Source organism: Lytechinus pictus, unplaced genomic scaffold (genome assembly GCF_037042905.1).
Source record: "Lytechinus pictus isolate F3 Inbred unplaced genomic scaffold, Lp3.0 scaffold_258, whole genome shotgun sequence".
Lineage (NCBI taxonomy): Eukaryota > Metazoa > Echinodermata > Echinoidea > Temnopleuroida > Toxopneustidae > Lytechinus > Lytechinus pictus.
In genome coordinates this window covers 1-25,352 of record NW_026974378.1, presented here as the reverse complement: position 1 = coordinate 25,352, position 25,352 = coordinate 1, and the positions used below count along the sequence as shown (strand labels likewise).

The window sequence follows — 25,352 nt, the reverse complement described above, 5'->3', positions numbered from 1 at the left end:
AACTCGCCGTCTACGACGAAGAGGTAATACAAATAGAAACAGTGAAAATGAGGTAGTGGATACGGAATTGTTTAATAATTTATTCAATTTCTTTTCGAGAAAGACAAATGGAAAATGGTTGAATACAATGTTCAATTTACAATGAAAGAAAGAGCCCCCCCCCCCCCCCCTCTAAAAGGAAAAAAAAGTAAGAAAAACAGCGTAATGCAGGTGGAGGAAAAGTAAAGTTCTTTCTTTGGTATTTTATTAACCCCTTGAGGGGTGGGCCGATCCCGGAGGTACTGCAATACCGGGCCAACCCGTGGCCAGGACGGAGCAAGCCCCTATTCCATGGCCTAAGTTCAAAAATCAGTTTAATATACAAGCGATTCGGTGAATCGCGTTTCAGATATTAAGCTGAAAAGAACAGATACTACACATGATCTTAGCCAAAAGGCCGAGAAGCGATACCGAGTTGCCGTTTTCGGAAAGCTATATACAATAAATTACAATAAAGAAAACCAGTGAGGCAACGTTACCATTCTACAGAGTTTAACCGTATAACAACCTCAATATCTTTTAAGAGGACAATAGCTATCGGACGAAGATATTAACACATTCCGGCGAGCTATTGTTTCTAACAAACCGGGCAAAGACATTGACCAAACCTTGTTTATAGAAATGATATCAAGCATCAAAGGTTAAAAAGTGTCTCTTTTGTAAGAGTTTTCTCGACGACGTACATTGTCAGCCATGAACGGGGTAGATACGGGGTAAATGCCAATTTCATTCAAAATATTTTTTAATTTGATACAGCTGATTGACAAAAGTGTATGCATTCGATTCACCATCCAGCATAGATTCCAGAAAGGACAATCACAGAAATTCCTTCGTCCAAATTGGTAAGAAATATTACTTAACTTTTAAGAACTATTTGACTGGCGAAAGAATGCCCGCCTCTACTGAAAAAGCCGGTCGTTTTCGGGAAGTCCCCTGAAAATTGAGAAAAATCACCGGTGGAATCGATTACAAGCACGAGAAGCGTGTGACTTTCTCAGCAACTCCGCCGTCTACGACGAAGAGGTAATACAAATAGAAACAGTGAAAATGAGGTAGTGGATACGGAATTGTTTAATAATTTATTCAATTTCTTTTCGAGAAAGACAAATGGAAAATGGTTGAATACAATGTTCAATTTACAATGAAAGAAAGAGCCCCCCCCCCCCCCCCCTCTAAAAGGAAAAAAAAGTAAGAAAAACAGCGTAATGCAGGTGGAGGAAAAGTAAAGTTCTTTCTTTGGTATTTTATTAACCCCTTGAGGGGTGGGCCGATCCCGGAGGTACTGCAATACCGGGCCAACCCGTGGCCAGGACGGAGCAAGCCCCTATTCCATGGCCTAAGTTCAAAAATCAGTTTAATATACAAGCGATTCGGTGAATCGCGTTTCAGATATTAAGCTGAAAAGAACAGATACTACACATGATCTTAGCCAAAAGGCCGAGAAGCGATACCGAGTTGCCGTTTTCGGAAAGCTATATACAATAAATTACAATAAAGAAAACCAGTGAGGCAACGTTACCATTCTACAGAGTTTAACCGTATAACAACCTCAATATCTTTTAAGAGGACAATAGCTATCGGACGAAGATATTAACACATTCCGGCGAGCTATTGTTTCTAACAAACCGGGGCAAAGACATTGACCAAACCTTGTTTATAGAAATGATATCAAGCATCAAAGGTTAAAAAGTGTCTCTTTTGTAAGAGTTTTCTCGACGACGTACATTGTCAGCCATGAACGGGGTAGATACGGGGTAAATGCCAATTTCATTCAAAATATTTTTTAATTTGATACAGCTGATTGACAAAAGTGTATGCATTCGATTCACCATCCAGCATAGATTCCAGAAAGGACAATCACAGAAATTCCTTCGTCCAAATTGGTAAGAAATATTACTTAACTTTTAAGAACTATTTGACTGGCGAAAGAATGCCCGCCTCTACTGAAAAAGCCGGTCGTTTTCGGGAAGTCCCCTGAAAATTGAGAAAAATCACCGGTGGAATCGATTACAAGCACGAGAAGCGTGTGACTTTCTCAGCAACTCCGCCGTCTACGACGAAGAGGTAATACAAATAGAAACAGTGAAAATGAGGTAGTGGATACGGAATTGTTTAATAATTTATTCAATTTCTTTTCGAGAAAGACAAATGGAAAATGGTTGAATACAATGTTCAATTTACAATGAAAGAAAGAGCCCCCCCCCCCCCCCCCCTCTAAAAGGAAAAAAAAGTAAGAAAAACAGCGTAATGCAGGTGGAGGAAAAGTAAAGTTCTTTCTTTGGTATTTTATTAACCCCTTGAGGGGTGGGCCGATCCCGGAGGTACTGCAATACCGGGCCAACCCGTGGCCAGGACGGAGCAAGCCCCTATTCCATGGCCTAAGTTCAAAAATCAGTTTAATATACAAGCGATTCGGTGAATCGCGTTTCAGATATTAAGCTGAAAAGAACAGATACTACACATGATCTTAGCCAAAAGGCCGAGAAGCGATACCGAGTTGCCGTTTTCGGAAAGCTATATACAATAAATTACAATAAAGAAAACCAGTGAGGCAACGTTACCATTCTACAGAGTTTAACCGTATAACAACCTCAATATCTTTTAAGAGGACAATAGCTATCGGACGAAGATATTAACACATTCCGGCGAGCTATTGTTTCTAACAAACCGGGGCAAAGACATTGACCAAACCTTGTTTATAGAAATGATATCAAGCATCAAAGGTTAAAAAGTGTCTCTTTTGTAAGAGTTTTCTCGACGACGTACATTGTCAGCCATGAACGGGGTAGATACGGGGTAAATGCCAATTTCATTCAAAATATTTTTTAATTTGATACAGCTGATTGACAAAAGTGTATGCATTCGATTCACCATCCAGCATAGATTCCAGAAAGGACAATCACAGAAATTCCTTCGTCCAAATTGGTAAGAAATATTACTTAACTTTTAAGAACTATTTGACTGGCGAAAGAATGCCCGCCTCTACTGAAAAAGCCGGTCGTTTTCGGGAAGTCCCCTGAAAATTGAGAAAAATCACCGGTGGAATCGATTACAAGCACGAGAAGCGTGTGACTTTCTCAGCAACTCCGCCGTCTACGACGAAGAGGTAATACAAATAGAAACAGTGAAAATGAGGTAGTGGATACGGAATTGTTTAATAATTTATTCAATTTCTTTTCGAGAAAGACAAATGGAAAATGGTTGAATACAATGTTCAATTTACAATGAAAGAAAGAGCCCCCCCCCCCCCCCCTCTAAAAGGAAAAAAAAGTAAGAAAAACAGCGTAATGCAGGTGGAGGAAAAGTAAAGTTCTTTCTTTGGTATTTTATTAACCCCTTGAGGGGTGGGCCGATCCCGGAGGTACTGCAATACCGGGCCAACCCGTGGCCAGGACGGAGCAAGCCCCTATTCCATGGCCTAAGTTCAAAAATCAGTTTAATATACAAGCGATTCGGTGAATCGCGTTTCAGATATTAAGCTGAAAAGAACAGATACTACACATGATCTTAGCCAAAAGGCCGAGAAGCGATACCGAGTTGCCGTTTTCGGAAAGCTATATACAATAAATTACAATAAAGAAAACCAGTGAGGCAACGTTACCATTCTACAGAGTTTAACCGTATAACAACCTCAATATCTTTTAAGAGGACAATAGCTATCGGACGAAGATATTAACACATTCCGGCGAGCTATTGTTTCTAACAAACCGGGGCAAAGACATTGACCAAACCTTGTTTATAGAAATGATATCAAGCATCAAAGGTTAAAAAGTGTCTCTTTTGTAAGAGTTTTCTCGACGACGTACATTGTCAGCCATGAACGGGGTAGATACGGGGTAAATGCCAATTTCATTCAAAATATTTTTTAATTTGATACAGCTGATTGACAAAAGTGTATGCATTCGATTCACCATCCAGCATAGATTCCAGAAAGGACAATCACAGAAATTCCTTCGTCCAAATTGGTAAGAAATATTACTTAACTTTTAAGAACTATTTGACTGGCGAAAGAATGCCCGCCTCTACTGAAAAAGCCGGTCGTTTTCGGGAAGTCCCCTGAAAATTGAGAAAAATCACCGGTGGAATCGATTACAAGCACGAGAAGCGTGTGACTTTCTCAGCAACTCCGCCGTCTACGACGAAGAGGTAATACAAATAGAAACAGTGAAAATGAGGTAGTGGATACGGAATTGTTTAATAATTTATTCAATTTCTTTTCGAGAAAGACAAATGGAAAATGGTTGAATACAATGTTCAATTTACAATGAAAGAAAGAGCCCCCCCCCCCCCCCCTCTAAAAGGAAAAAAAAGTAAGAAAAACAGCGTAATGCAGGTGGAGGAAAAGTAAAGTTCTTTCTTTGGTATTTTATTAACCCCTTGAGGGGTGGGCCGATCCCGGAGGTACTGCAATACCGGGCCAACCCGTGGCCAGGACGGAGCAAGCCCCTATTCCATGGCCTAAGTTCAAAAATCAGTTTAATATACAAGCGATTCGGTGAATCGCGTTTCAGATATTAAGCTGAAAAGAACAGATACTACACATGATCTTAGCCAAAAGGCCGAGAAGCGATACCGAGTTGCCGTTTTCGGAAAGCTATATACAATAAATTACAATAAAGAAAACCAGTGAGGCAACGTTACCATTCTACAGAGTTTAACCGTATAACAACCTCAATATCTTTTAAGAGGACAATAGCTATCGGACGAAGATATTAACACATTCCGGCGAGCTATTGTTTCTAACAAACCGGGGCAAAGACATTGACCAAACCTTGTTTATAGAAATGATATCAAGCATCAAAGGTTAAAAAGTGTCTCTTTTGTAAGAGTTTTCTCGACGACGTACATTGTCAGCCATGAACGGGGTAGATACGGGGTAAATGCCAATTTCATTCAAAATATTTTTTAATTTGATACAGCTGATTGACAAAAGTGTATGCATTCGATTCACCATCCAGCATAGATTCCAGAAAGGACAATCACAGAAATTCCTTCGTCCAAATTGGTAAGAAATATTACTTAACTTTTAAGAACTATTTGACTGGCGAAAGAATGCCCGCCTCTACTGAAAAAGCCGGTCGTTTTCGGGAAGTCCCCTGAAAATTGAGAAAAATCACCGGTGGAATCGATTACAAGCACGAGAAGCGTGTGACTTTCTCAGCAACTCCGCCGTCTACGACGAAGAGGTAATACAAATAGAAACAGTGAAAATGAGGTAGTGGATACGGAATTGTTTAATAATTTATTCAATTTCTTTTCGAGAAAGACAAATGGAAAATGGTTGAATACAATGTTCAATTTACAATGAAAGAAAGAGCCCCCCCCCCCCCCCCCCTAAAAGGAAAAAAAAGTAAGAAAAACAGCGTAATGCAGGTGGAGGAAAAGTAAAGTTCTTTCTTTGGTATTTTATTAACCCCTTGAGGGGTGGGCCGATCCCGGAGGTACTGCAATACCGGGCCAACCCGTGGCCAGGACGGAGCAAGCCCCTATTCCATGGCCTAAGTTCAAAAATCAGTTTAATATACAAGCGATTCGGTGAATCGCGTTTCAGATATTAAGCTGAAAAGAACAGATACTACACATGATCTTAGCCAAAAGGCCGAGAAGCGATACCGAGTTGCCGTTTTCGGAAAGCTATATACAATAAATTACAATAAAGAAAACCAGTGAGGCAACGTTACCATTCTACAGAGTTTAACCGTATAACAACCTCAATATCTTTTAAGAGGACAATAGCTATCGGACGAAGATATTAACACATTCCGGCGAGCTATTGTTTCTAACAAACCGGGGCAAAGACATTGACCAAACCTTGTTTATAGAAATGATATCAAGCATCAAAGGTTAAAAAGTGTCTCTTTTGTAAGAGTTTTCTCGACGACGTACATTGTCAGCCATGAACGGGGTAGATACGGGGTAAATGCCAATTTCATTCAAAATATTTTTTAATTTGATACAGCTGATTGACAAAAGTGTATGCATTCGATTCACCATCCAGCATAGATTCCAGAAAGGACAATCACAGAAATTCCTTCGTCCAAATTGGTAAGAAATATTACTTAACTTTTAAGAACTATTTGACTGGCGAAAGAATGCCCGCCTCTACTGAAAAAGCCGGTCGTTTTCGGGAAGTCCCCTGAAAATTGAGAAAAATCACCGGTGGAATCGATTACAAGCACGAGAAGCGTGTGACTTTCTCAGCAACTCCGCCGTCTACGACGAAGAGGTAATACAAATAGAAACAGTGAAAATGAGGTAGTGGATACGGAATTGTTTAATAATTTATTCAATTTCTTTTCGAGAAAGACAAATGGAAAATGGTTGAATACAATGTTCAATTTACAATGAAAGAAAGAGCCCCCCCCCCCCCCCCTCTAAAAGGAAAAAAAAGTAAGAAAAACAGCGTAATGCAGGTGGAGGAAAAGTAAAGTTCTTTCTTTGGTATTTTATTAACCCCTTGAGGGGTGGGCCGATCCCGGAGGTACTGCAATACCGGGCCAACCCGTGGCCAGGACGGAGCAAGCCCCTATTCCATGGCCTAAGTTCAAAAATCAGTTTAATATACAAGCGATTCGGTGAATCGCGTTTCAGATATTAAGCTGAAAAGAACAGATACTACACATGATCTTAGCCAAAAGGCCGAGAAGCGATACCGAGTTGCCGTTTTCGGAAAGCTATATACAATAAATTACAATAAAGAAAACCAGTGAGGCAACGTTACCATTCTACAGAGTTTAACCGTATAACAACCTCAATATCTTTTAAGAGGACAATAGCTATCGGACGAAGATATTAACACATTCCGGCGAGCTATTGTTTCTAACAAACCGGGGCAAAGACATTGACCAAACCTTGTTTATAGAAATGATATCAAGCATCAAAGGTTAAAAAGTGTCTCTTTTGTAAGAGTTTTCTCGACGACGTACATTGTCAGCCATGAACGGGGTAGATACGGGGTAAATGCCAATTTCATTCAAAATATTTTTTAATTTGATACAGCTGATTGACAAAAGTGTATGCATTCGATTCACCATCCAGCATAGATTCCAGAAAGGACAATCACAGAAATTCCTTCGTCCAAATTGGTAAGAAATATTACTTAACTTTTAAGAACTATTTGACTGGCGAAAGAATGCCCGCCTCTACTGAAAAAGCCGGTCGTTTTCGGGAAGTCCCCTGAAAATTGAGAAAAATCACCGGTGGAATCGATTACAAGCACGAGAAGCGTGTGACTTTCTCAGCAACTCCGCCGTCTACGACGAAGAGGTAATACAAATAGAAACAGTGAAAATGAGGTAGTGGATACGGAATTGTTTAATAATTTATTCAATTTCTTTTCGAGAAAGACAAATGGAAAATGGTTGAATACAATGTTCAATTTACAATGAAAGAAAGAGCCCCCCCCCCCCCCCCTCTAAAAGGAAAAAAAAGTAAGAAAAACAGCGTAATGCAGGTGGAGGAAAAGTAAAGTTCTTTCTTTGGTATTTTATTAACCCCTTGAGGGGTGGGCCGATCCCGGAGGTACTGCAATACCGGGCCAACCCGTGGCCAGGACGGAGCAAGCCCCTATTCCATGGCCTAAGTTCAAAAATCAGTTTAATATACAAGCGATTCGGTGAATCGCGTTTCAGATATTAAGCTGAAAAGAACAGATACTACACATGATCTTAGCCAAAAGGCCGAGAAGCGATACCGAGTTGCCGTTTTCGGAAAGCTATATACAATAAATTACAATAAAGAAAACCAGTGAGGCAACGTTACCATTCTACAGAGTTTAACCGTATAACAACCTCAATATCTTTTAAGAGGACAATAGCTATCGGACGAAGATATTAACACATTCCGGCGAGCTATTGTTTCTAACAAACCGGGGCAAAGACATTGACCAAACCTTGTTTATAGAAATGATATCAAGCATCAAAGGTTAAAAAGTGTCTCTTTTGTAAGAGTTTTCTCGACGACGTACATTGTCAGCCATGAACGGGGTAGATACGGGGTAAATGCCAATTTCATTCAAAATATTTTTTAATTTGATACAGCTGATTGACAAAAGTGTATGCATTCGATTCACCATCCAGCATAGATTCCAGAAAGGACAATCACAGAAATTCCTTCGTCCAAATTGGTAAGAAATATTACTTAACTTTTAAGAACTATTTGACTGGCGAAAGAATGCCCGCCTCTACTGAAAAAGCCGGTCGTTTTCGGGAAGTCCCCTGAAAATTGAGAAAAATCACCGGTGGAATCGATTACAAGCACGAGAAGCGTGTGACTTTCTCAGCAACTCCGCCGTCTACGACGAAGAGGTAATACAAATAGAAACAGTGAAAATGAGGTAGTGGATACGGAATTGTTTAATAATTTATTCAATTTCTTTTCGAGAAAGACAAATGGAAAATGGTTGAATACAATGTTCAATTTACAATGAAAGAAAGAGCCCCCCCCCCCCCCCTCTAAAAGGAAAAAAAAGTAAGAAAAACAGCGTAATGCAGGTGGAGGAAAAGTAAAGTTCTTTCTTTGGTATTTTATTAACCCCTTGAGGGGTGGGCCGATCCCGGAGGTACTGCAATACCGGGCCAACCCGTGGCCAGGACGGAGCAAGCCCCTATTCCATGGCCTAAGTTCAAAAATCAGTTTAATATACAAGCGATTCGGTGAATCGCGTTTCAGATATTAAGCTGAAAAGAACAGATACTACACATGATCTTAGCCAAAAGGCCGAGAAGCGATACCGAGTTGCCGTTTTCGGAAAGCTATATACAATAAATTACAATAAAGAAAACCAGTGAGGCAACGTTACCATTCTACAGAGTTTAACCGTATAACAACCTCAATATCTTTTAAGAGGACAATAGCTATCGGACGAAGATATTAACACATTCCGGCGAGCTATTGTTTCTAACAAACCGGGGCAAAGACATTGACCAAACCTTGTTTATAGAAATGATATCAAGCATCAAAGGTTAAAAAGTGTCTCTTTTGTAAGAGTTTTCTCGACGACGTACATTGTCAGCCATGAACGGGGTAGATACGGGGTAAATGCCAATTTCATTCAAAATATTTTTTAATTTGATACAGCTGATTGACAAAAGTGTATGCATTCGATTCACCATCCAGCATAGATTCCAGAAAGGACAATCACAGAAATTCCTTCGTCCAAATTGGTAAGAAATATTACTTAACTTTTAAGAACTATTTGACTGGCGAAAGAATGCCCGCCTCTACTGAAAAAGCCGGTCGTTTTCGGGAAGTCCCCTGAAAATTGAGAAAAATCACCGGTGGAATCGATTACAAGCACGAGAAGCGTGTGACTTTCTCAGCAACTCCGCCGTCTACGACGAAGAGGTAATACAAATAGAAACAGTGAAAATGAGGTAGTGGATACGGAATTGTTTAATAATTTATTCAATTTCTTTTCGAGAAAGACAAATGGAAAATGGTTGAATACAATGTTCAATTTACAATGAAAGAAAGAGCCCCCCCCCCCCCCCCCTCTAAAAGGAAAAAAAAGTAAGAAAAACAGCGTAATGCAGGTGGAGGAAAAGTAAAGTTCTTTCTTTGGTATTTTATTAACCCCTTGAGGGGTGGGCCGATCCCGGAGGTACTGCAATACCGGGCCAACCCGTGGCCAGGACGGAGCAAGCCCCTATTCCATGGCCTAAGTTCAAAAATCAGTTTAATATACAAGCGATTCGGTGAATCGCGTTTCAGATATTAAGCTGAAAAGAACAGATACTACACATGATCTTAGCCAAAAGGCCGAGAAGCGATACCGAGTTGCCGTTTTCGGAAAGCTATATACAATAAATTACAATAAAGAAAACCAGTGAGGCAACGTTACCATTCTACAGAGTTTAACCGTATAACAACCTCAATATCTTTTAAGAGGACAATAGCTATCGGACGAAGATATTAACACATTCCGGCGAGCTATTGTTTCTAACAAACCGGGGCAAAGACATTGACCAAACCTTGTTTATAGAAATGATATCAAGCATCAAAGGTTAAAAAGTGTCTCTTTTGTAAGAGTTTTCTCGACGACGTACATTGTCAGCCATGAACGGGGTAGATACGGGGTAAATGCCAATTTCATTCAAAATATTTTTTAATTTGATACAGCTGATTGACAAAAGTGTATGCATTCGATTCACCATCCAGCATAGATTCCAGAAAGGACAATCACAGAAATTCCTTCGTCCAAATTGGTAAGAAATATTACTTAACTTTTAAGAACTATTTGACTGGCGAAAGAATGCCCGCCTCTACTGAAAAAGCCGGTCGTTTTCGGGAAGTCCCCTGAAAATTGAGAAAAATCACCGGTGGAATCGATTACAAGCACGAGAAGCGTGTGACTTTCTCAGCAACTCCGCCGTCTACGACGAAGAGGTAATACAAATAGAAACAGTGAAAATGAGGTAGTGGATACGGAATTGTTTAATAATTTATTCAATTTCTTTTCGAGAAAGACAAATGGAAAATGGTTGAATACAATGTTCAATTTACAATGAAAGAAAGAGCCCCCCCCCCCCCCCCTCTAAAAGGAAAAAAAAGTAAGAAAAACAGCGTAATGCAGGTGGAGGAAAAGTAAAGTTCTTTCTTTGGTATTTTATTAACCCCTTGAGGGGTGGGCCGATCCCGGAGGTACTGCAATACCGGGCCAACCCGTGGCCAGGACGGAGCAAGCCCCTATTCCATGGCCTAAGTTCAAAAATCAGTTTAATATACAAGCGATTCGGTGAATCGCGTTTCAGATATTAAGCTGAAAAGAACAGATACTACACATGATCTTAGCCAAAAGGCCGAGAAGCGATACCGAGTTGCCGTTTTCGGAAAGCTATATACAATAAATTACAATAAAGAAAACCAGTGAGGCAACGTTACCATTCTACAGAGTTTAACCGTATAACAACCTCAATATCTTTTAAGAGGACAATAGCTATCGGACGAAGATATTAACACATTCCGGCGAGCTATTGTTTCTAACAAACCGGGGCAAAGACATTGACCAAACCTTGTTTATAGAAATGATATCAAGCATCAAAGGTTAAAAAGTGTCTCTTTTGTAAGAGTTTTCTCGACGACGTACATTGTCAGCCATGAACGGGGTAGATACGGGGTAAATGCCAATTTCATTCAAAATATTTTTTAATTTGATACAGCTGATTGACAAAAGTGTATGCATTCGATTCACCATCCAGCATAGATTCCAGAAAGGACAATCACAGAAATTCCTTCGTCCAAATTGGTAAGAAATATTACTTAACTTTTAAGAACTATTTGACTGGCGAAAGAATGCCCGCCTCTACTGAAAAAGCCGGTCGTTTTCGGGAAGTCCCCTGAAAATTGAGAAAAATCACCGGTGGAATCGATTACAAGCACGAGAAGCGTGTGACTTTCTCAGCAACTCCGCCGTCTACGACGAAGAGGTAATACAAATAGAAACAGTGAAAATGAGGTAGTGGATACGGAATTGTTTAATAATTTATTCAATTTCTTTTCGAGAAAGACAAATGGAAAATGGTTGAATACAATGTTCAATTTACAATGAAAGAAAGAGCCCCCCCCCCCCCCCCCTCTAAAAGGAAAAAAAAGTAAGAAAAACAGCGTAATGCAGGTGGAGGAAAAGTAAAGTTCTTTCTTTGGTATTTTATTAACCCCTTGAGGGGTGGGCCGATCCCGGAGGTACTGCAATACCGGGCCAACCCGTGGCCAGGACGGAGCAAGCCCCTATTCCATGGCCTAAGTTCAAAAATCAGTTTAATATACAAGCGATTCGGTGAATCGCGTTTCAGATATTAAGCTGAAAAGAACAGATACTACACATGATCTTAGCCAAAAGGCCGAGAAGCGATACCGAGTTGCCGTTTTCGGAAAGCTATATACAATAAATTACAATAAAGAAAACCAGTGAGGCAACGTTACCATTCTACAGAGTTTAACCGTATAACAACCTCAATATCTTTTAAGAGGACAATAGCTATCGGACGAAGATATTAACACATTCCGGCGAGCTATTGTTTCTAACAAACCGGGGCAAAGACATTGACCAAACCTTGTTTATAGAAATGATATCAAGCATCAAAGGTTAAAAAGTGTCTCTTTTGTAAGAGTTTTCTCGACGACGTACATTGTCAGCCATGAACGGGGTAGATACGGGGTAAATGCCAATTTCATTCAAAATATTTTTTAATTTGATACAGCTGATTGACAAAAGTGTATGCATTCGATTCACCATCCAGCATAGATTCCAGAAAGGACAATCACAGAAATTCCTTCGTCCAAATTGGTAAGAAATATTACTTAACTTTTAAGAACTATTTGACTGGCGAAAGAATGCCCGCCTCTACTGAAAAAGCCGGTCGTTTTCGGGAAGTCCCCTGAAAATTGAGAAAAATCACCGGTGGAATCGATTACAAGCACGAGAAGCGTGTGACTTTCTCAGCAACTCCGCCGTCTACGACGAAGAGGTAATACAAATAGAAACAGTGAAAATGAGGTAGTGGATACGGAATTGTTTAATAATTTATTCAATTTCTTTTCGAGAAAGACAAATGGAAAATGGTTGAATACAATGTTCAATTTACAATGAAAGAAAGAGCCCCCCCCCCCCCCCCTCTAAAAGGAAAAAAAAGTAAGAAAAACAGCGTAATGCAGGTGGAGGAAAAGTAAAGTTCTTTCTTTGGTATTTTATTAACCCCTTGAGGGGTGGGCCGATCCCGGAGGTACTGCAATACCGGGCCAACCCGTGGCCAGGACGGAGCAAGCCCCTATTCCATGGCCTAAGTTCAAAAATCAGTTTAATATACAAGCGATTCGGTGAATCGCGTTTCAGATATTAAGCTGAAAAGAACAGATACTACACATGATCTTAGCCAAAAGGCCGAGAAGCGATACCGAGTTGCCGTTTTCGGAAAGCTATATACAATAAATTACAATAAAGAAAACCAGTGAGGCAACGTTACCATTCTACAGAGTTTAACCGTATAACAACCTCAATATCTTTTAAGAGGACAATAGCTATCGGACGAAGATATTAACACATTCCGGCGAGCTATTGTTTCTAACAAACCGGGGCAAAGACATTGACCAAACCTTGTTTATAGAAATGATATCAAGCATCAAAGGTTAAAAAGTGTCTCTTTTGTAAGAGTTTTCTCGACGACGTACATTGTCAGCCATGAACGGGGTAGATACGGGGTAAATGCCAATTTCATTCAAAATATTTTTTAATTTGATACAGCTGATTGACAAAAGTGTATGCATTCGATTCACCATCCAGCATAGATTCCAGAAAGGACAATCACAGAAATTCCTTCGTCCAAATTGGTAAGAAATATTACTTAACTTTTAAGAACTATTTGACTGGCGAAAGAATGCCCGCCTCTACTGAAAAAGCCGGTCGTTTTCGGGAAGTCCCCTGAAAATTGAGAAAAATCACCGGTGGAATCGATTACAAGCACGAGAAGCGTGTGACTTTCTCAGCAACTCCGCCGTCTACGACGAAGAGGTAATACAAATAGAAACAGTGAAAATGAGGTAGTGGATACGGAATTGTTTAATAATTTATTCAATTTCTTTTCGAGAAAGACAAATGGAAAATGGTTGAATACAATGTTCAATTTACAATGAAAGAAAGAGCCCCCCCCCCCCCCCTCTAAAAGGAAAAAAAAGTAAGAAAAACAGCGTAATGCAGGTGGAGGAAAAGTAAAGTTCTTTCTTTGGTATTTTATTAACCCCTTGAGGGGTGGGCCGATCCCGGAGGTACTGCAATACCGGGCCAACCCGTGGCCAGGACGGAGCAAGCCCCTATTCCATGGCCTAAGTTCAAAAATCAGTTTAATATACAAGCGATTCGGTGAATCGCGTTTCAGATATTAAGCTGAAAAGAACAGATACTACACATGATCTTAGCCAAAAGGCCGAGAAGCGATACCGAGTTGCCGTTTTCGGAAAGCTATATACAATAAATTACAATAAAGAAAACCAGTGAGGCAACGTTACCATTCTACAGAGTTTAACCGTATAACAACCTCAATATCTTTTAAGAGGACAATAGCTATCGGACGAAGATATTAACACATTCCGGCGAGCTATTGTTTCTAACAAACCGGGGCAAAGACATTGACCAAACCTTGTTTATAGAAATGATATCAAGCATCAAAGGTTAAAAAGTGTCTCTTTTGTAAGAGTTTTCTCGACGACGTACATTGTCAGCCATGAACGGGGTAGATACGGGGTAAATGCCAATTTCATTCAAAATATTTTTTAATTTGATACAGCTGATTGACAAAAGTGTATGCATTCGATTCACCATCCAGCATAGATTCCAGAAAGGACAATCACAGAAATTCCTTCGTCCAAATTGGTAAGAAATATTACTTAACTTTTAAGAACTATTTGACTGGCGAAAGAATGCCCGCCTCTACTGAAAAAGCCGGTCGTTTTCGGGAAGTCCCCTGAAAATTGAGAAAAATCACCGGTGGAATCGATTACAAGCACGAGAAGCGTGTGACTTTCTCAGCAACTCCGCCGTCTACGACGAAGAGGTAATACAAATAGAAACAGTGAAAATGAGGTAGTGGATACGGAATTGTTTAATAATTTATTCAATTTCTTTTCGAGAAAGACAAATGGAAAATGGTTGAATACAATGTTCAATTTACAATGAAAGAAAGAGCCCCCCCCCCCCCCCCTCTAAAAGGAAAAAAAAGTAAGAAAAACAGCGTAATGCAGGTGGAGGAAAAGTAAAGTTCTTTCTTTGGTATTTTATTAACCCCTTGAGGGGTGGGCCGATCCCGGAGGTACTGCAATACCGGGCCAACCCGTGGCCAGGACGGAGCAAGCCCCTATTCCATGGCCTAAGTTCAAAAATCAGTTTAATATACAAGCGATTCGGTGAATCGCGTTTCAGATATTAAGCTGAAAAGAACAGATACTACACATGATCTTAGCCAAAAGGCCGAGAAGCGATACCGAGTTGCCGTTTTCGGAAAGCTATATACAATAAATTACAATAAAGAAAACCAGTGAGGCAACGTTACCATTCTACAGAGTTTAACCGTATAACAACCTCAATATCTTTTAAGAGGACAATAGCTATCGGACGAAGATATTAACACATTCCGGCGAGCTATTGTTTCTAACAAACCGGGGCAAAGACATTGACCAAACCTTGTTTATAGAAATGATATCAAGCATCAAAGGTTAAAAAGTGTCTCTTTTGTAAGAGTTTTCTCGACGACGTACATTGTCAGCCATGAACGGGGTAGATACGGGGTAAATGCCAATTTCATTCAAAATATTTTTTAATTTGATACAGCTGATTGACAAAAGTGTATGCATTCGATTCACCATCCAGCATAGATTCCAGAAAGGACAATCACAGAAATTCCTTCGTCCAAATTGGTAAGAAATATTACTTAACTTTTAAGAACTATTTGACTGGCGAAAGAATGCCCGCCTCTACTGAAAAAGCCGGTCGTTTTCGGGAAGTCCCCTGAAAATTGAGAAAAATCACCGGTGGAATCGATTACAAGCACGAGAAGCGTGTGACTTTCTCAGCAACTCCGCCGTCTACGACGAAGAGGTAATACAAATAGAAACAGTGAAAATGAGGTAGTGGATACGGAATTGTTTAATAATTTATTCAATTTCTTTTCGAGAAAGACAAATGGAAAATGGTTGAATACAATGTTCAATTTACAATGAAAGAAAGAGCCCCCCCCCCCCCCCTCTAAAAGGAAAAAAAAGTAAGAAAAACAGCGTAATGCAGGTGGAGGAAAAGTAAAGTTCTTTCTTTGGTATTTTATTAACCCCTTGAGGGGTGGGCCGATCCCGGAGGTACTGCAATACCGGGCCAACCCGTGGCCAGGACGGAGCAAGCCCCTATTCCATGGCCTAAGTTCAAAAATCAGTTTAATATACAAGCGATTCGGTGAATCGCGTTTCAGATATTAAGCTGAAAAGAACAGATACTACACATGATCTTAGCCAAAAGGCCGAGAAGCGATACCGAGTTGCCGTTTTCGGAAAGCTATATACAATAAATTACAATAAAGAAAACCAGTGAGGCAACGTTACCATTCTACAGAGTTTAACCGTATAACAACCTCAATATCTTTTAAGAGGACAATAGCTATCGGACGAAGATATTAACACATTCCGGCGAGCTATTGTTTCTAACAAACCGGGGCAAAGACATTGACCAAACCTTGTTTATAGAAATGATATCAAGCATCAAAGGTTAAAAAGTGTCTCTTTTGTAAGAGTTTTCTCGACGACGTACATTGTCAGCCATGAACGGGGTAGATACGGGGTAAATGCCAATTTCATTCAAAATATTTTTTAATTTGATACAGCTGATTGACAAAAGTGTATGCATTCGATTCACCATCCAGCATAGATTCCAGAAAGGACAATCACAGAAATTCCTTCGTCCAAATTGGTAAGAAATATTACTTAACTTTTAAGAACTATTTGACTGGCGAAAGAATGCCCGCCTCTACTGAAAAAGCCGGTCGTTTTCGGGAAGTCCCCTGAAAATTGAGAAAAATCACCGGTGGAATCGATTACAAGCACGAGAAGCGTGTGACTTTCTCAGCAACTCCGCCGTCTACGACGAAGAGGTAATACAAATAGAAACAGTGAAAATGAGGTAGTGGATACGGAATTGTTTAATAATTTATTCAATTTCTTTTCGAGAAAGACAAATGGAAAATGGTTGAATACAATGTTCAATTTACAATGAAAGAAAGAGCCCCCCCCCCCCCCCCTCTAAAAGGAAAAAAAAGTAAGAAAAACAGCGTAATGCAGGTGGAGGAAAAGTAAAGTTCTTTCTTTGGTATTTTATTAACCCCTTGAGGGGTGGGCCGATCCCGGAGGTACTGCAATACCGGGCCAACCCGTGGCCAGGACGGAGCAAGCCCCTATTCCATGGCCTAAGTTCAAAAATCAGTTTAATATACAAGCGATTCGGTGAATCGCGTTTCAGATATTAAGCTGAAAAGAACAGATACTACACATGATCTTAGCCAAAAGGCCGAGAAGCGATACCGAGTTGCCGTTTTCGGAAAGCTATATACAATAAATTACAATAAAGAAAACCAGTGAGGCAACGTTACCATTCTACAGAGTTTAACCGTATAACAACCTCAATATCTTTTAAGAGGACAATAGCTATCGGACGAAGATATTAACACATTCCGGCGAGCTATTGTTTCTAACAAACCGGGGCAAAGACATTGACCAAACCTTGTTTATAGAAATGATATCAAGCATCAAAGGTTAAAAAGTGTCTCTTTTGTAAGAGTTTTCTCGACGACGTACATTGTCAGCCATGAACGGGGTAGATACGGGGTAAATGCCAATTTCATTCAAAATATTTTTTAATTTGATACAGCTGATTGACAAAAGTGTATGCATTCGATTCACCATCCAGCATAGATTCCAGAAAGGACAATCACAGAAATTCCTTCGTCCAAATTGGTAAGAAATATTACTTAACTTTTAAGAACTATTTGACTGGCGAAAGAATGCCCGCCTCTACTGAAAAAGCCGGTCGTTTTCGGGAAGTCCCCTGAAAATTGAGAAAAATCACCGGTGGAATCGATTACAAGCACGAGAAGCGTGTGACTTTCTCAGCAACTCCGCCGTCTACGACGAAGAGGTAATACAAATAGAAACAGTGAAAATGAGGTAGTGGATACGGAATTGTTTAATAATTTATTCAATTTCTTTTCGAGAAAGACAAATGGAAAATGGTTGAATACAATGTTCAATTTACAATGAAAGAAAGAGCCCCCCCCCCCCCCCCTCTAAAAGGAAAAAAAAGTAAGAAAAACAGCGTAATGCAGGTGGAGGAAAAGTAAAGTTCTTTCTTTGGTATTTTATTAACCCCTTGAGGGGTGGGCCGATCCCGGAGGTACTGCAATACCGGGCCAACCCGTGGCCAGGACGGAGCAAGCCCCTATTCCATGGCCTAAGTTCAAAAATCAGTTTAATATACAAGCGATTCGGTGAATCGCGTTTCAGATATTAAGCTGAAAAGAACAGATACTACACATGATCTTAGCCAAAAGGCCGAGAAGCGATACCGAGTTGCCGTTTTCGGAAAGCTATATACAATAAATTACAATAAAGAAAACCAGTGAGGCAACGTTACCATTCTACAGAGTTTAACCGTATAACAACCTCAATATCTTTTAAGAGGACAATAGCTATCGGACGAAGATATTAACACATTCCGGCGAGCTATTGTTTCTAACAAACCGGGGCAAAGACATTGACCAAACCTTGTTTATAGAAATGATATCAAGCATCAAAGGTTAAAAAGTGTCTCTTTTGTAAGAGTTTTCTCGACGACGTACATTGTCAGCCATGAACGGGGTAGATACGGGGTAAATGCCAATTTCATTCAAAATATTTTTTAATTTGATACAGCTGATTGACAAAAGTGTATGCATTCGATTCACCATCCAGCATAGATTCCAGAAAGGACAATCACAGAAATTCCTTCGTCCAAATTGGTAAGAAATATTACTTAACTTTTAAGAACTATTTGACTGGCGAAAGAATGCCCGCCTCTACTGAAAAAGCCGGTCGTTTTCGGGAAGTCCCCTGAAAATTGAGAAAAATCACCGGTGGAATCGATTACAAGCACGAGAAGCGTGTGACTTTCTCAGCAACTCCGCCGTCTACGACGAAGAGGTAATACAAATAGAAACAGTGAAAATGAGGTAGTGGATACGGAATTGTTTAATAATTTATTCAATTTCTTTTCGAGAAAGACAAATGGAAAATGGTTGAATACAATGTTCAATTTACAATGAAAGAAAGAGCCCCCCCCCCCCCCCCTCTAAAAGGAAAAAAAAGTAAGAAAAACAGCGTAATGCAGGTGGAGGAAAAGTAAAGTTCTTTCTTTGGTATTTTATTAACCCCTTGAGGGGTGGGCCGATCCCGGAGGTACTGCAATACCGGGCCAACCCGTGGCCAGGACGGAGCAAGCCCCTATTCCATGGCCTAAGTTCAAAAATCAGTTTAATATACAAGCGATTCGGTGAATCGCGTTTCAGATATTAAGCTGAAAAGAACAGATACTACACATGATCTTAGCCAAAAGGCCGAGAAGCGATACCGAGTTGCCGTTTTCGGAAAGCTATATACAATAAATTACAATAAAGAAAACCAGTGAGGCAACGTTACCATTCTACAGAGTTTAACCGTATAACAACCTCAATATCTTTTAAGAGGACAATAGCTATCGGACGAAGATATTAACACATTCCGGCGAGCTATTGTTTCTAACAAACCGGGGCAAAGACATTGACCAAACCTTGTTTATAGAAATGATATCAAGCATCAAAGGTTAAAAAGTGTCTCTTTTGTAAGAGTTTTCTCGACGACGTACATTGTCAGCCATGAACGGGGTAGATACGGGGTAAATGCCAATTTCATTCAAAATATTTTTTAATTTGATACAGCTGATTGACAAAAGTGTATGCATTCGATTCACCATCCAGCATAGATTCCAGAAAGGACAATCACAGAAATTCCTTCGTCCAAATTGGTAAGAAATATTACTTAACTTTTAAGAACTATTTGACTGGCGAAAGAATGCCCGCCTCTACTGAAAAAGCCGGTCGTTTTCGGGAAGTCCCCTGAAAATTGAGAAAAATCACCGGTGGAATCGATTACAAGCACGAGAAGCGTGTGACTTTCTCAGCAACTCCGCCGTCTACGACGAAGAGGTAATACAAATAGAAACAGTGAAAATGAGGTAGTGGATACGGAATTGTTTAATAATTTATTCAATTTCTTTTCGAGAAAGACAAATGGAAAATGGTTGAATACAATGTTCAATTTACAATGAAAGAAAGAGCCCCCCCCCCCCCCCCTCTAAAAGGAAAAAAAAGTAAGAAAAACAGCGTAATGCAGGTGGAGGAAAAGTAAAGTTCTTTCTTTGGTATTTTATTAACCCCTTGAGGGGTGGGCCGATCCCGGAGGTACTGCAATACCGGGCCAACCCGTGGCCAGGACGGAGCAAGCCCCTATTCCATGGCCTAAGTTCAAAAATCAGTTTAATATACAAGCGATTCGGTGAATCGCGTTTCAGATATTAAGCTGAAAAGAACAGATACTACACATGATCTTAGCCAAAAGGCCGAGAAGCGATACCGAGTTGCCGTTTTCGGAAAGCTATACAATAAATTACAATAAAGAAAACCAGTGAGGCAACGTTACCATTCTACAGAGTTTAACCGTATAACAACCTCAATATCTTTTAAGAGGACAATAGCTATCGGACGAAGATATTAACACATTCCGGCGAGCTATTGTTTCTAACAAACCGGGGCAAAGACATTGACCAAACCTTGTTTATAGAAATGATATCAAGCATCAAAGGTTAAAAAGTGTCTCTTTTGTAAGAGTTTTCTCGACGACGTACATTGTCAGCCATGAACGGGGTAGATACGGGGTAAATGCCAATTTCATTCAAAATATTTTTTAATTTGATACAGCTGATTGACAAAAGTGTATGCATTCGATTCACCATCCAGCATAGATTCCAGAAAGGACAATCACAGAAATTCCTTCGTCCAAATTGGTAAGAAATATTACTTAACTTTTAAGAACTATTTGACTGGCGAAAGAATGCCCGCCTCTACTGAAAAAGCCGGTCGTTTTCGGGAAGTCCCCTGAAAATTGAGAAAAATCACCGGTGGAATCGATTACAAGCACGAGAAGCGTGTGACTTTCTCAGCAACTCCGCCGTCTACGACGAAGAGGTAATACAAATAGAAACAGTGAAAATGAGGTAGTGGATACGGAATTGTTTAATAATTTATTCAATTTCTTTTCGAGAAAGACAAATGGAAAATGGTTGAATACAATGTTCAATTTACAATGAAAGAAAGAGCCCCCCCCCCCCCCCCTCTAAAAGGAAAAAAAAGTAAGAAAAACAGCGTAATGCAGGTGGAGGAAAAGTAAAGTTCTTTCTTTGGTATTTTATTAACCCCTTGAGGGGTGGGCCGATCCCGGAGGTACTGCAATACCGGGCCAACCCGTGGCCAGGACGGAGCAAGCCCCTATTCCATGGCCTAAGTTCAAAAATCAGTTTAATATACAAGCGATTCGGTGAATCGCGTTTCAGATATTAAGCTGAAAAGAACAGATACTACACATGATCTTAGCCAAAAGGCCGAGAAGCGATACCGAGTTGCCGTTTTCGGAAAGCTATATACAATAAATTACAATAAAGAAAACCAGTGAGGCAACGTTACCATTCTACAGAGTTTAACCGTATAACAACCTCAATATCTTTTAAGAGGACAATAGCTATCGGACGAAGATATTAACACATTCCGGCGAGCTATTGTTTCTAACAAACCGGGGCAAAGACATTGACCAAACCTTGTTTATAGAAATGATATCAAGCATCAAAGGTTAAAAAGTGTCTCTTTTGTAAGAGTTTTCTCGACGACGTACATTGTCAGCCATGAACGGGGTAGATACGGGGTAAATGCCAATTTCATTCAAAATATTTTTTAATTTGATACAGCTGATTGACAAAAGTGTATGCATTCGATTCACCATCCAGCATAGATTCCAGAAAGGACAATCACAGAAATTCCTTCGTCCAAATTGGTAAGAAATATTACTTAACTATTTGACTGGCGAAAGAATGCCCGCCTCTACTGAAAAAGCCGGTCGTTTTCGGGAAGTCCCCTGAAAATTGAGAAAAATCACCGGTGGAATCGATTACAAGCACGAGAAGCGTGTGACTTTCTCAGCAACTCCGCCGTCTACGACGAAGAGGTAATACAAATAGAAACAGTGAAAATGAGGTAGTGGATACGGAATTGTTTAATAATTTATTCAATTTCTTTTCGAGAAAGACAAATGGAAAATGGTTGAATACAATGTTCAATTTACAATGAAAGAAAGAGCCCCCCCCCCCCCCCCTCTAAAAGGAAAAAAAAGTAAGAAAAACAGCGTAATGCAGGTGGAGGAAAAGTAAAGTTCTTTCTTTGGTATTTTATTAACCCCTTGAGGGGTGGGCCGATCCCGGAGGTACTGCAATACCGGGCCAACCCGTGGCCAGGACGGAGCAAGCCCCTATTCCATGGCCTAAGTTCAAAAATCAGTTTAATATACAAGCGATTCGGTGAATCGCGTTTCAGATATTAAGCTGAAAAGAACAGATACTACACATGATCTTAGCCAAAAGGCCGAGAAGCGATACCGAGTTGCCGTTTTCGGAAAGCTATATACAATAAATTACAATAAAGAAAACCAGTGAGGCAACGTTACCATTCTACAGAGTTTAACCGTATAACAACCTCAATATCTTTTAAGAGGACAATAGCTATCGGACGAAGATATTAACACATTCCGGCGAGCTATTGTTTCTAACAAACCGGGGCAAAGACATTGACCAAACCTTGTTTATAGAAATGATATCAAGCATCAAAGGTTAAAAAGTGTCTCTTTTGTAAGAGTTTTCTCGACGACGTACATTGTCAGCCATGAACGGGGTAGATACGGGGTAAATGCCAATTTCATTCAAAATATTTTTTAATTTGATACAGCTGATTGACAAAAGTGTATGCATTCGATTCACCATCCAGCATAGATTCCAGAAAGGACAATCACAGAAATTCCTTCGTCCAAATTGGTAAGAAATATTACTTAACTTTTAAGAACTATTTGACTGGCGAAAGAATGCCCGCCTCTACTGAAAAAGCCGGTCGTTTTCGGGAAGTCCCCTGAAAATTGAGAAAAATCACCGGTGGAATCGATTACAAGCACGAGAAGCGTGTGACTTTCTCAGCAACTCCGCCGTCTACGACGAAGAGGTAATACAAATAGAAACAGTGAAAATGAGGTAGTGGATACGGAATTGTTTAATAATTTATTCAATTTCTTTTCGAGAAAGACAAATGGAAAATGGTTGAATACAATGTTCAATTTACAATGAAAGAAAGAGCCCCCCCCCCCCCCCCCTCTAAAAGGAAAAAAAAGTAAGAAAAACAGCGTAATGCAGGTGGAGGAAAAGTAAAGTTCTTTCTTTGGTATTTTATTAACCCCTTGAGGGGTGGGCCGATCCCGGAGGTACTGCAATACCGGGCCAACCCGTGGCCAGGACGGAGCAAGCCCCTATTCCATGGCCTAAGTTCAAAAATCAGTTTAATATACAAGCGATTCGGTGAATCGCGTTTCAGATATTAAGCTGAAAAGAACAGATACTACACATGATCTTAGCCAAAAGGCCGAGAAGCGATACCGAGTTGCCGTTTTCGGAAAGCTATATACAATAAATTACAATAAAGAAAACCAGTGAGGCAACGTTACCATTCTACAGAGTTTAACCGTATAACAACCTCAATATCTTTTAAGAGGACAATAGCTATCGGACGAAGATATTAACACATTCCGGCGAGCTATTGTTTCTAACAAACCGGGGCAAAGACATTGACCAAACCTTGTTTATAGAAATGATATCAAGCATCAAAGGTTAAAAAGTGTCTCTTTTGTAAGAGTTTTCTCGACGACGTACATTGTCAGCCATGAACGGGGTAGATACGGGGTAAATGCCAATTTCATTCAAAATATTTTTTAATTTGATACAGCTGATTGACAAAAGTGTATGCATTCGATTCACCATCCAGCATAGATTCCAGAAAGGACAATCACAGAAATTCCTTCGTCCAAATTGGTAAGAAATATTACTTAACTTTTAAGAACTATTTGACTGGCGAAAGAATGCCCGCCTCTACTGAAAAAGCCGGTCGTTTTCGGGAAGTCCCCTGAAAATTGAGAAAAATCACCGGTGGAATCGATTACAAGCACGAGAAGCGTGTGACTTTCTCAGCAACTCCGCCGTCTACGACGAAGAGGTAATACAAATAGAAACAGTGAAAATGAGGTAGTGGATACGGAATTGTTTAATAATTTATTCAATTTCTTTTCGAGAAAGACAAATGGAAAATGGTTGAATACAATGTTCAATTTACAATGAAAGAAAGAGCCCCCCCCCCCCCCCTCTAAAAGGAAAAAAAAGTAAGAAAAACAGCGTAATGCAGGTGGAGGAAAAGTAAAGTTCTTTCTTTGGTATTTTATTAACCCCTTGAGGGGTGGGCCGATCCCGGAGGTACTGCAATACCGGGCCAACCCGTGGCCAGGACGGAGCAAGCCCCTATTCCATGGCCTAAGTTCAAAAATCAGTTTAATATACAAGCGATTCGGTGAATCGCGTTTCAGATATTAAGCTGAAAAGAACAGATACTACACATGATCTTAGCCAAAAGGCCGAGAAGCGATACCGAGTTGCCGTTTTCGGAAAGCTATATACAATAAATTACAATAAAGAAAACCAGTGAGGCAACGTTACCATTCTACAGAGTTTAACCGTATAACAACCTCAATATCTTTTAAGAGGACAATAGCTATCGGACGAAGATATTAACACATTCCGGCGAGCTATTGTTTCTAACAAACCGGGGCAAAGACATTGACCAAACCTTGTTTATAGAAATGATATCAAGCATCAAAGGTTAAAAAGTGTCTCTTTTGTAAGAGTTTTCTCGACGACGTACATTGTCAGCCATGAACGGGGTAGATACGGGGTAAATGCCAATTTCATTCAAAATATTTTTTAATTTGATACAGCTGATTGACAAAAGTGTATGCATTCGATTCACCATCCAGCATAGATTCCAGAAAGGACAATCACAGAAATTCCTTCGTCCAAATTGGTAAGAAATATTACTTAACTTTTAAGAACTATTTGACTGGCGAAAGAATGCCCGCCTCTACTGAAAAAGCCGGTCGTTTTCGGGAAGTCCCCTGAAAATTGAGAAAAATCACCGGTGGAATCGATTACAAGCACGAGAAGCGTGTGACTTTCTCAGCAACTCCGCCGTCTACGACGAAGAGGTAATACAAATAGAAACAGTGAAAATGAGGTAGTGGATACGGAATTGTTTAATAATTTATTCAATTTCTTTTCGAGAAAGACAAATGGAAAATGGTTGAATACAATGTTCAATTTACAATGAAAGAAAGAGCCCCCCCCCCCCCCCTCTAAAAGGAAAAAAAAGTAAGAAAAACAGCGTAATGCAGGTGGAGGAAAAGTAAAGTTCTTTCTTTGGTATTTTATTAACCCCTTGAGGGGTGGGCCGATCCCGGAGGTACTGCAATACCGGGCCAACCCGTGGCCAGGACGGAGCAAGCCCCTATTCCATGGCCTAAGTTCAAAAATCAGTTTAATATACAAGCGATTCGGTGAATCGCGTTTCAGATATTAAGCTGAAAAA

At 40.0% G+C, this 25,352-nt stretch overlaps 24 non-coding genes and 1 pseudogene across 24 annotated transcripts; all 25 read right to left on the bottom strand.

The window, feature by feature from the left end:
• Positions 1-256: 256 nt before the first annotated feature.
• Positions 257-448, bottom strand: LOC135159479 (U2 spliceosomal RNA). The gene has a single exon (XR_010298214.1). It is a non-coding gene; the product is annotated as a U2 spliceosomal RNA (small nuclear RNA).
• Positions 449-1,296: 848 nt separating this feature from the next.
• LOC135159478 (U2 spliceosomal RNA) lies at positions 1,297-1,488 on the bottom strand. Its single transcript, XR_010298213.1, has one exon. It is a non-coding gene; the product is annotated as a U2 spliceosomal RNA (small nuclear RNA).
• An 850-nt stretch (positions 1,489-2,338) lies between these two features.
• Positions 2,339-2,530, bottom strand: LOC135159477 (U2 spliceosomal RNA). The gene has a single exon (XR_010298212.1). It is a non-coding gene; the product is annotated as a U2 spliceosomal RNA (small nuclear RNA).
• An 848-nt stretch (positions 2,531-3,378) lies between these two features.
• On the bottom strand, positions 3,379-3,570 carry LOC135159476 (U2 spliceosomal RNA). Its single transcript, XR_010298211.1, has one exon. It is a non-coding gene; the product is annotated as a U2 spliceosomal RNA (small nuclear RNA).
• Positions 3,571-4,418: 848 nt separating this feature from the next.
• Positions 4,419-4,610, bottom strand: LOC135159475 (U2 spliceosomal RNA). Its single transcript, XR_010298210.1, has one exon. It is a non-coding gene; the product is annotated as a U2 spliceosomal RNA (small nuclear RNA).
• Positions 4,611-5,458: 848 nt separating this feature from the next.
• LOC135159474 (U2 spliceosomal RNA) lies at positions 5,459-5,650 on the bottom strand. Its single transcript, XR_010298209.1, has one exon. It is a non-coding gene; the product is annotated as a U2 spliceosomal RNA (small nuclear RNA).
• An 848-nt stretch (positions 5,651-6,498) lies between these two features.
• On the bottom strand, positions 6,499-6,690 carry LOC135159473 (U2 spliceosomal RNA). The gene has a single exon (XR_010298208.1). It is a non-coding gene; the product is annotated as a U2 spliceosomal RNA (small nuclear RNA).
• An 848-nt stretch (positions 6,691-7,538) lies between these two features.
• On the bottom strand, positions 7,539-7,730 carry LOC135159472 (U2 spliceosomal RNA). The gene has a single exon (XR_010298207.1). It is a non-coding gene; the product is annotated as a U2 spliceosomal RNA (small nuclear RNA).
• Positions 7,731-8,577: 847 nt separating this feature from the next.
• On the bottom strand, positions 8,578-8,769 carry LOC135159471 (U2 spliceosomal RNA). Its single transcript, XR_010298206.1, has one exon. It is a non-coding gene; the product is annotated as a U2 spliceosomal RNA (small nuclear RNA).
• Positions 8,770-9,618: 849 nt separating this feature from the next.
• LOC135159470 (U2 spliceosomal RNA) lies at positions 9,619-9,810 on the bottom strand. Its single transcript, XR_010298205.1, has one exon. It is a non-coding gene; the product is annotated as a U2 spliceosomal RNA (small nuclear RNA).
• Positions 9,811-10,658: 848 nt separating this feature from the next.
• Positions 10,659-10,850, bottom strand: LOC135159469 (U2 spliceosomal RNA). The gene has a single exon (XR_010298204.1). It is a non-coding gene; the product is annotated as a U2 spliceosomal RNA (small nuclear RNA).
• Positions 10,851-11,699: 849 nt separating this feature from the next.
• On the bottom strand, positions 11,700-11,891 carry LOC135159468 (U2 spliceosomal RNA). Its single transcript, XR_010298203.1, has one exon. It is a non-coding gene; the product is annotated as a U2 spliceosomal RNA (small nuclear RNA).
• An 848-nt stretch (positions 11,892-12,739) lies between these two features.
• Positions 12,740-12,931, bottom strand: LOC135159467 (U2 spliceosomal RNA). Its single transcript, XR_010298202.1, has one exon. It is a non-coding gene; the product is annotated as a U2 spliceosomal RNA (small nuclear RNA).
• Positions 12,932-13,778: 847 nt separating this feature from the next.
• Positions 13,779-13,970, bottom strand: LOC135159466 (U2 spliceosomal RNA). The gene has a single exon (XR_010298201.1). It is a non-coding gene; the product is annotated as a U2 spliceosomal RNA (small nuclear RNA).
• Positions 13,971-14,818: 848 nt separating this feature from the next.
• On the bottom strand, positions 14,819-15,010 carry LOC135159465 (U2 spliceosomal RNA). Its single transcript, XR_010298200.1, has one exon. It is a non-coding gene; the product is annotated as a U2 spliceosomal RNA (small nuclear RNA).
• An 847-nt stretch (positions 15,011-15,857) lies between these two features.
• LOC135159464 (U2 spliceosomal RNA) lies at positions 15,858-16,049 on the bottom strand. Its single transcript, XR_010298199.1, has one exon. It is a non-coding gene; the product is annotated as a U2 spliceosomal RNA (small nuclear RNA).
• An 848-nt stretch (positions 16,050-16,897) lies between these two features.
• LOC129267505 (U2 spliceosomal RNA) lies at positions 16,898-17,089 on the bottom strand. Its single transcript, XR_010298198.1, has one exon. It is a non-coding gene; the product is annotated as a U2 spliceosomal RNA (small nuclear RNA).
• An 848-nt stretch (positions 17,090-17,937) lies between these two features.
• Positions 17,938-18,129, bottom strand: LOC129267482 (U2 spliceosomal RNA). Its single transcript, XR_008585178.2, has one exon. It is a non-coding gene; the product is annotated as a U2 spliceosomal RNA (small nuclear RNA).
• Positions 18,130-18,977: 848 nt separating this feature from the next.
• LOC135159463 (U2 spliceosomal RNA) lies at positions 18,978-19,169 on the bottom strand. Its single transcript, XR_010298197.1, has one exon. It is a non-coding gene; the product is annotated as a U2 spliceosomal RNA (small nuclear RNA).
• An 848-nt stretch (positions 19,170-20,017) lies between these two features.
• On the bottom strand, positions 20,018-20,209 carry LOC135159490 (U2 spliceosomal RNA). Its single transcript, XR_010298224.1, has one exon. It is a non-coding gene; the product is annotated as a U2 spliceosomal RNA (small nuclear RNA).
• An 846-nt stretch (positions 20,210-21,055) lies between these two features.
• On the bottom strand, positions 21,056-21,247 carry LOC135159489 (U2 spliceosomal RNA). Its single transcript, XR_010298223.1, has one exon. It is a non-coding gene; the product is annotated as a U2 spliceosomal RNA (small nuclear RNA).
• Positions 21,248-22,085: 838 nt separating this feature from the next.
• Positions 22,086-22,277, bottom strand: LOC135159481 (U2 spliceosomal RNA). Its single transcript, XR_010298216.1, has one exon. It is a non-coding gene; the product is annotated as a U2 spliceosomal RNA (small nuclear RNA).
• An 849-nt stretch (positions 22,278-23,126) lies between these two features.
• LOC129267479 (U2 spliceosomal RNA) lies at positions 23,127-23,318 on the bottom strand. Its single transcript, XR_008585176.2, has one exon. It is a non-coding gene; the product is annotated as a U2 spliceosomal RNA (small nuclear RNA).
• Positions 23,319-24,165: 847 nt separating this feature from the next.
• LOC129267503 (U2 spliceosomal RNA) lies at positions 24,166-24,357 on the bottom strand. Its single transcript, XR_010298196.1, has one exon. It is a non-coding gene; the product is annotated as a U2 spliceosomal RNA (small nuclear RNA).
• An 847-nt stretch (positions 24,358-25,204) lies between these two features.
• Positions 25,205-25,352, bottom strand: LOC135159488 (U2 spliceosomal RNA; annotated as a pseudogene; the record flags this gene model as incomplete).